Here is a 9,075-nt window from a genome sequence, read left to right on the forward strand (position 1 = left end):
TAATAATAATAATAATAATAATAATAATAATAATAATAATAATAATAATAATAATAATAATAATAATAATAATAATAATAATAATAATAATAATAATAATAATAATAATAATAATAATAATAATAATAATAATAATAATAATAATAATAATAATAATAATAACAATAATAATAATAATAATAATAATAATAATAATAATAATAATAATAAATGATATGGTAGAGTAAGCTAACTAGATGATAATGATAAGTGATATTATAGGAAAGATAATATTAGCCATATATTATGATATAATGTGATATATGATATGATATAGCTAATATAAACAAGCCAGCGAAAGCAAAAAGTGATGTATATTAAAGTCTTTTGGTGGATAGAATCGTATAGATTTTTGCTTTCCAACTCTTAATTTTGTTGCTATTCCACTAACATCAACAACAGACTTTCCGTTTCCGCTCTCAGCTTTGAAATTGTGCCTGATATGTAAGACTGACTACGCCTAGCAAGACATTGATTGCTTTTTTTCCCCCTTATGACCTAATACAGCTTGGTGGACAGCAGGTGTGTGTGTGCAGATGTGTGTGTGTAGGTGTATGTGTAGGTGTATGTGCAGGTGTGTGTAGGTGTATGTGCAGGTGTATATACACGTGTATACACGTGTATATAAATATTCGCAAATGATTGTCATCCATAAATAGGCCTATAATCGGAATGACTGTCATGTTCATAAATAAATCTGTTATCCGGAATAGTCATTGTGTTCATAAACAGGCTTATTATCCGGAATGGTTATTTCCACTCGTAAATAAATTTATATCACCCAAAGTGATTATCATACTTATTAACTGGCCTATCATCCGGAATAATTATTGCGCTCATAAACAGGCCTATCAACCGGATTGTTTGTCTGGCTTATAAATAGAATGGTTGTTAAATGATCATTGGGAATGATTGCTGGATTTATTAGCAGGCCTATCCGCAGCCATTCAGCGACATTATATTGGTATGAAAAGTAAGCCAATCTCTCTTTCTTTCTTTTTTTTTCTCTCTCTTTCTCTTAACACACAAATATATATCAATAAAAAATAGTTTGCAAATATTTTGGAAAATATCCTGTCATTTAATGATTAGGAATTGCTTTTAAGAATGCCTAGGAGAGTGAAAAGAAGAGGAAGAAGGAAATGTTAACAATTCATGAATAATGAAAAATGAAATTTCCTAAAGCCACTTAGTATGTTTCTTAAAAGAGAGAAAGGAAATGAGAGGAAAAAAAAGTGCAAATATTAGAAAATTTATTAAAATAAATTATTTTTTCCCATATTGCTTGCTTTGAAATTAATTTTTATCTCTTCTTTCATTCATTCATTCTTTCACTTTTTTTGAAAGATAAAATTTTAGGAAAATAATTATGACCAGTAGTGACCAGTTCGTTTTTTTTTTTTTTGTTAATATAAAATTAAACTTTGTTAATTTAAAAAAAAAACAAGATAATATTGATGTCCATTTCTAATGCTTACTATTAGCTATTTGATTTTGTGGTAACATCAACTTGATAGATGATACTCTTGCTCTGTTATAAATGATGAAAATGACTGGAAGAAATAAAGGTAAGAGACAAATGTCAACCTTCTTCCTGTCGTTCATTTTCGGGATTCATAGAGATAAGCTAAAAAGGGTATGAACAAATGACATCATTGGAAGGTAGCCTAATCAATATCAGAAAAGTGCATGCTAATAATTCTTCTGTCTCAATTGGTTTTCCTAAAGTTAGTGCTTCTATAAATTAAAATAAATAGGCAAAAATGGAAGTTAACAGATGGAAGCTTCTAGTTAGCTTTATCCGGGAAAAAATTTTGAAATTCTCAATAAAATTTATGATAAAATGGAAGGAGTTATGAATGAATGCATTCAAAATATTAGCTATAGTAGAAGTAATAAGCAAGAAATAAATACTTTTAATGTAAGCAACGCATATACTTCAATTTTTCGAGTGTGATTAAGAAGAGTGCTTGCAATTAAGAGAATTTGTTTTGATATATGAAGAGAATTTTAAAAGCTTGATTGAATTCAATGAAAATGAGTGCGACAAATGCGACAGGAAAAGAGTGAACTTCCGCTATCACAAACAAAACTTTTGTTACTGTAAATAATATTGTTGTTGTTGTTCTTTTTTTTTTGCAAGGATATTTTTTTAAAAAAAAGCACTTTAATTTGGCTAACAGAAATACAATAAAATAAAGAATAAACAAAAAATTTCTAAAAATATCTTTTTAATTAATTTGTAAACTAATCAATTTCTTTTAAAGTAAATGATACAAATGACATTTCATATGGAAACCATTCCATTCTCCGTCATTTTAGGATAAACAAAAAAAAAAAGCATAAATAAAATGATTGAAAGCTTTTCAAGTTTAACACAAAAAGATTCCGCCATTCCCAGCTATATTTACAACTAATGATGATGATATGAAATCGATTGATTTGATTGGATGTATTTTATGAGAGTATTATGAAAACTTTTGGCCTATTTATTATCAGTCTACCTACCTTTAATTACTTAACAAACTCTTTCAGTCTAAGCTTATGATCCTAAATAAGTTTAATCTTATTTTAGTATCAGTTTTATAATAGGAATATTTACTTAATATACGTTTTATTTGTACATTTCAAATTATCTAAAAGATAAAACAGCTAAGAGTTACAAGCTTGAAACGTGCAAGTGAAGTGAAACAACTTAAGTTTCATTAGCTAAAAAAAAAATGCAAATTTTGGTGTGCCTTTTATCGATTACGGAAGTAAATTGTCTGTTAGTGAATTGCAAATTGAGAAATTTGAAATGCTCATGGAGTATTGATAGAGGACGGATAGATAGATGTATAGATAAATGTCGCATCAAATGAAAATCGAATGTATGAAGCAATTTTGATGAGGTTTTTTGAAATAACTTTAATTAAAGTGCTATGATAGATTAACTTATTGGTTCAAATAAATGATGAATATTCATATTTGCTTAAATTATTTGGTAAAAAGAAAAAAACGAAGAACGAAAACGTTTCTTGTATTTTTTTTTTTTTTCAAATGCTTATTTTCTAGATTGCTTTTACTAAAATAAAATCCCAAAATGAATGTAAATAAAATAATCCCAAATAAATATTTATAACTTTTAACTCTACAATGATATTCAAGAGATAAAAAGTAGGAATGAAATGATATATAGAAAATGCTAAAAGGATATTCCAGAAATTTTCTCTAAATGAACTTGTAAAATGAAATTTTACAAAGAGGTTTGGAAAAGAGTTAATTTATTAACTTCCGAAAAGATTTCCTAATTTTTAACTCGCTTTTACGCTAATAATTATCCAATTGCTTACCATACAACTATTTTAAAATGACCACAAGACTATCTCTGTAAAAATGTCAATCAGATTTGTCTGTCCAATTTTAATAGAATAAAAAAAGAATGAGAAAGAAACCAACAAAGCATCTTTTTTTTTTTTTTTGATTCCTATCCAATTTGATCATTCGATCAAATTTGAGCCAAATTATAATTGAATGGTGAAATCTTAGCCATTGGTGATAAGCATTCATCATTCCATCATTATACACAAATCATTGGATTTTTTTTTTAGCTCACTGATTTCTCACCTTCTCTCTAATTACTTAGCTATCTAATGAACATATGACACTGTTTTGATCTTTAAACTTAAGCTATCCACACGATACATTTAACGATAAATATCTTTTCCTCAGAATGTCGCTTATCACGACAGGTTTTAATATCATCTTCCTGTATAGGATTGAATTAGTTAAATCCTTAAGAGGAAATTGCTTTTAGCTGTCACCAATAATATACTTCGTTTTTACTGCAATAAACCATTTCATATAACATATGACGTTAAAAAAAATGAAGAACATTAGTACCTCCAACCTAAAATTTAATCAAATTGATGATAAACGAAACATGTGCACATCTACCTGTTTCACAAATTAATAATGCTAGTCCACAATTTTATCTTATCACATCAATGGTTGCATCATTTCGTTTGATTAATGATAACTTAATGTTTACTTAAATAGTTGTGTGAATTGTTTGTTGAATAAATAATTGCCGGAAGAAGCATTGCTTCATTAATTGCACTGAATGGAATTGAAAATCAGAAAAAAAACCGAAAAAATAGCGGATTAAAAAATCAGGAAAACTGCAAAGTCCTTTTCCGAAGGCTAGTAAATCGGAAATGTAACATTACTATAAGGGTCTTTACATTATGAGCCTTTCAAGACAAATATTCCTCCTTCCTTCTTTCCAAAAAAGTCAAAAACCTTGAAAGCTTTTTTTTTAATTCATTGAAATTTTTCCACTTCTTGTTAATTTCTGCTAACCAAAAAGAAAAAAGTTTATTCATTACTATAGCCTAACTTCCCGACCTCTCGGGAATCATTTTCTTTCAAAAGTTGCTAAACTGTATGAAGGTCAGATAACACTATTTAAATAAGGAATAACTTTATATTTTCTTTAACTTTTTGCACCTTTCAGAACTTTTATTAGATATTGTCGCCAAAAAGAATTAAATCGTTTCCGTCAACCAAAATATTATTTAGTTATCCTGTAACAAAAAGTTTTCCTAAAAAGGACATTGCAATTTCAGTGATAATTCAAGTTCAATTGCCGCTTATGTTAATAACTCTGAAATCAAATTAAATTTAAATCGATCAGTAAATTTGATGGGGATAGTGTCGTATAGCAATGATGTCATTCATTGTCAAAAAGTATTGCTAATGAATCCCTTATTAATATTTCTTCACGATGTTATTCCATATTTGATACAATAATGTTTTTGGTTGACAATTTATTTTACTTGTTCAATTTCTTTATATTTTTCTAACCTTTTTAGCCGACTTTTGACACTATCCTATTTCTTCTTGGCTGATAAAATTTAACCATGAAATCAAACAAGGATTCTTGTCTGAATGCAGCAGTCAAGAAGAACATGTATTCAATCAATTAATTTGTAAAAAAAAAAAAAAAAACTTCCCTACTATTTATTTTAATCAAACTTTTGCAAACGCAAAATACATCAAACGTACGTAATTATTAGGTAAAAGCAACGTTTGTCATTGAATACTTTTAATCACTAATTAATATCATTTATCAGCGAGAAAAAATGAATTATTCTTAAGTGTGATGTGCAAATCTGAAAATTACATTCAATGAAAAGGAAATTACAAAAAAGTTTTGAATAAGAAATGATGAATATTTTAAAATATTGAAGCAAACGAAAAATATCATAAAATGGCGGCAAATTTTTATTGTGAAATGCTAAATTACTTGCAAAAGTCACGTCATTTATACTTTTGATATGTTGCTAACTTCTTTTAAAATCATTTCCTTTTTTTTTTAAATAATTCATTTGATAATGAATGAATTGATTTCTCATTTTTTCTTATGATTCTTTTTAATCATTCTTCTTTCCCCCTTTTTTTTTTCTTCTCTTCAAATGCAAATTAACCCTTCATCAACGATATTATTTTGCAATGAATTATCACTTCAACAAATGTCTATCAGAATGATTAACATTTTATCCTATCATTTATCAATATATTTTGTCGTTGCTTGAACCAATAAACAAAACAATTTAATGATTAGCATTTATAAATGTTGGACAAATTTCAATGAATCAATAAATATATTAATCTTCATTTCATTTGTTTTTTTTTTTCTTTTCTTCATTCTTTTTACTATTTCAATGATTTTTTTTTCTTTGAATCAAATAACACATAAATAGTAAAGTTATAGTATGTAAGTGAAATAACTTTCAAATAAATAAATAAATGGCCATTATAATGATCGATATTTTTATGATAATTAATTAAATTTCCAAAAAGCTTGCCATTATTTTAATGAAATTTCTAATCTATTCATTTCATTTAATAGATAATCATTTCTTTTTGAAGTTGAAAAAGAAACGAATTTTAAATTACCTTTGAATAGTGTTAATGTTAATCATCACCACTATTTTTTTTTTTATCACGTTGAGTATTATCAAAAAGTTACCCTCCGTAGACTATAATCTTCCATTATTTATCAAACTACAATATCATCTGTACTACTCTTATCATAATTATCGATGACTGATAATAGAGAATTTTTAAACTATTGAATGACTTCTTGTCATAAATACTATGAATGAATTATTATATTGAAAATTTTGAAATATCTCAACATTGATTAACAATTTTTTTGCATTCCATCACTCGCTGTAACTATTTCAAGGATTAACAAGTTCGGAATTTAAACAGTTATCCTTCCGAATTTTGTCAACTTGTAGACTTTGACACTTTCCGAAACTGAATTTAATTTCAAAGCTTATCTGAAATAGTGTCACGTACAAAAAGAAAAAAATTTTCGAGCTCTTATAGCCATCTTTCATGATAATAATGTAAATAGAAGAAATGTAACTTTGCATTTTTACATTCTGCAGTCTATTTCTCATAGTTCTTTCAAAGTGTCACCACGCTGAAACACAAGTCTTCCTGATGACAATTGATTCAGGGCAAATTTCACTCATGAAATTTTCAAACATCTTTGTCATTCCTCAATAATTGCTGGTTGTTCATGTAAATTTCTCCGTTGTAATTTGTGATGTAAATTTCATTTTTTTTCACTTGATACCACGAGTTCGCAATTCACAAAATTTATATTTATGAATTTTAAGGAAGATAAAATGTCATACTAAATTGACCAAATGTGACACAATCTCTTCATCAAAAAATCACAGTGGGAAATGAGGAATTTAGGTTACATTTAATAGCGATTGAAATGAAGAAATACAAAAAGCAGGTGAAGAAGAAAAGATAATATTTTCATCTACTTTGCTTTGCAAGTTTGCAGATTTGTTTTGTTCGATGAAGAAGATTGGATGTTAGCATCATTCTCGAAGAAGATTGGTTATGTTAGCATCATTCTCGAAGAAGATTGGTTGTGTTAGCATCATTCTCGAAGAAGATTGGTTATGTTAGCATCTTTCTCAAAGAAGATTGGTTGTGTTAGCATCTTTCTCGATTTATAAAAATTTCGATCTTTCGAAATAAGGATTTTGCAGAATTTATGATATTTTATCACTTTATTTTAATTTCAACTGAAGCTAATTTAGATTCATGTTTGTTCCAATTAAAAATAGACTTAATGTTTGAGTGGAGATATTACTGAATGAAATTTCCTTAATTTGATATTACTCTCGAAAGTTTGTCACAAAGAAAAGTTTTAAAGAATCATTTGTTAATCTTTCACATTATCACAGCCTTTGCATAAAGTAAGTTTAAGCGCTCTTTTTGAGTAGGCGCTAAAATAAGTCACAGTTTAAATTAATTAGATCTTTGTAAAATTGGTAAAATTTGTGTCAAAAAAAATTTGTTGAAATTTTTACTACAAGAAAATTAATTTAATGTTTGGAAGAGAACCGTCGAAAAGGAAGGGCTTAAAGCTTCTGAAGCGCATGTGAAATGAGTCTCAATGACATGACGTTTCTTATTATCAAAGTTCTTCTTTTGTGGAGTAAAATTTCTGGTAGCTTTTTTAAAATTATTTTAAATAGGAATGGTACATCTTACAGTGATATCGTGATTTACAATAGCAAGAGCTTTTGAGAAATTTTGCATATTTTTTCTTTTTTTACAAGAGGAATTGCAAGCACTGGGTTGAGACGAAGGTAATAACAAGCATTAGGCTAATGCAAGGAGAATCCCAAGTACTAGGCTAGTGCTAGGAGAATCTTAGGCGCTAGGCCAGTGCAAGGAGAATTGCAAGCATTAAGTTAGTGCAAGAAGAACTGCTAGTACATGAGCAGGTGTAATTTTTGCAATGTTGAAATTTGATGCTTTGTCTAAGATACATTCTAAAATAAATGTGATTGTATTATACGTTATAGTTTCAAACTTATTGTTTTAAGTAATATTAGACAAGAAGTTAAAATATTTTTTATTCGAATTTGGAATGAATCGTACTGAAGACAATATTCCTCATTGTGATTCGTGCATAAAACCTTGAAGCTTTAGTTTTTACGAGGGAAATGAGAGTTTTGAAAGTGAAAAGATAGTGAATCATCGAAATTTGACACTGACCAGTTGAGAACAAAATCAATGAATTGAAAAAAAAATATTGTTGTTTGAAATTGTGTCTTCTCTTATTTTATGCAAAAACGATTGAATCATTTTTCGATCAAACTATGACGCACGACGATGACTCACGTACGATGAAAATATATAACTTCAACAATTTATTTTAGTGATAGGACGGAAAAGAGACATCAAAATTCATTGAATGAAGTAATTTACGCTAATGAAACTATTGAAACTATGATGATGTGAAATTTTCCAAACGGACTCTTTCATTGTCCCAACAAAATTTTCGATGCATTTCATAATATCTAACAAAAAATAAACCTTTTCTTTACAAAAAAAAATTGAAAAAAAAATTGTTCCTTCTCAGTTGATAGAAGTAAGAGATCAGTAAATTTGCATAGAGTAGTAAGAAAGGATAAGAAAAATATATCAAAGTAGAATTTTCATAAAACATAAACTTTTCCGGATTTCAAATATGACTCTAAAAGTGATCAAACTTTCCTGATTTGTTCTTTTTACTTTGAGGATTTATTTGGATAACGCTCTACATATACGATCACTGTCCTGCAAAATCAATTCCAGTTCACAAGAAATCATAATTCTATCTCATCATATCATCCTGTGATATCACAAATAGTTCAGCTATTATCGAAAATCGGAAATGTCCAAACTTTTAAACATTATACTTTGACCATTTTTGACTTACAATATGAAATGGGTAAGTAAACTGTGTAAACTGTGTTAAAACTTTCTGTCAGCATTACTTCCACATACTTATTTCATGGCATCTTATATTTGTTGATAACTTACAGTCCTTCAAATAGGCTACAGTCCACTGTAACTTTGAAACAGAATTGAGGATGAGAATTATATCGTCATTCCAATACTGATTGATTCCTTTCCCAGTCTGGAAAATAATACTACATTGATCAAAATTTCCTCCATTATTGATCCCCG

This window comes from Loa loa, assembly GCF_000183805.2.
Source record: "Loa loa unplaced genomic scaffold supercont3.114, whole genome shotgun sequence".
Classification (NCBI taxonomy): Eukaryota; Metazoa; Nematoda; class Chromadorea; order Rhabditida; family Onchocercidae; genus Loa; species Loa loa.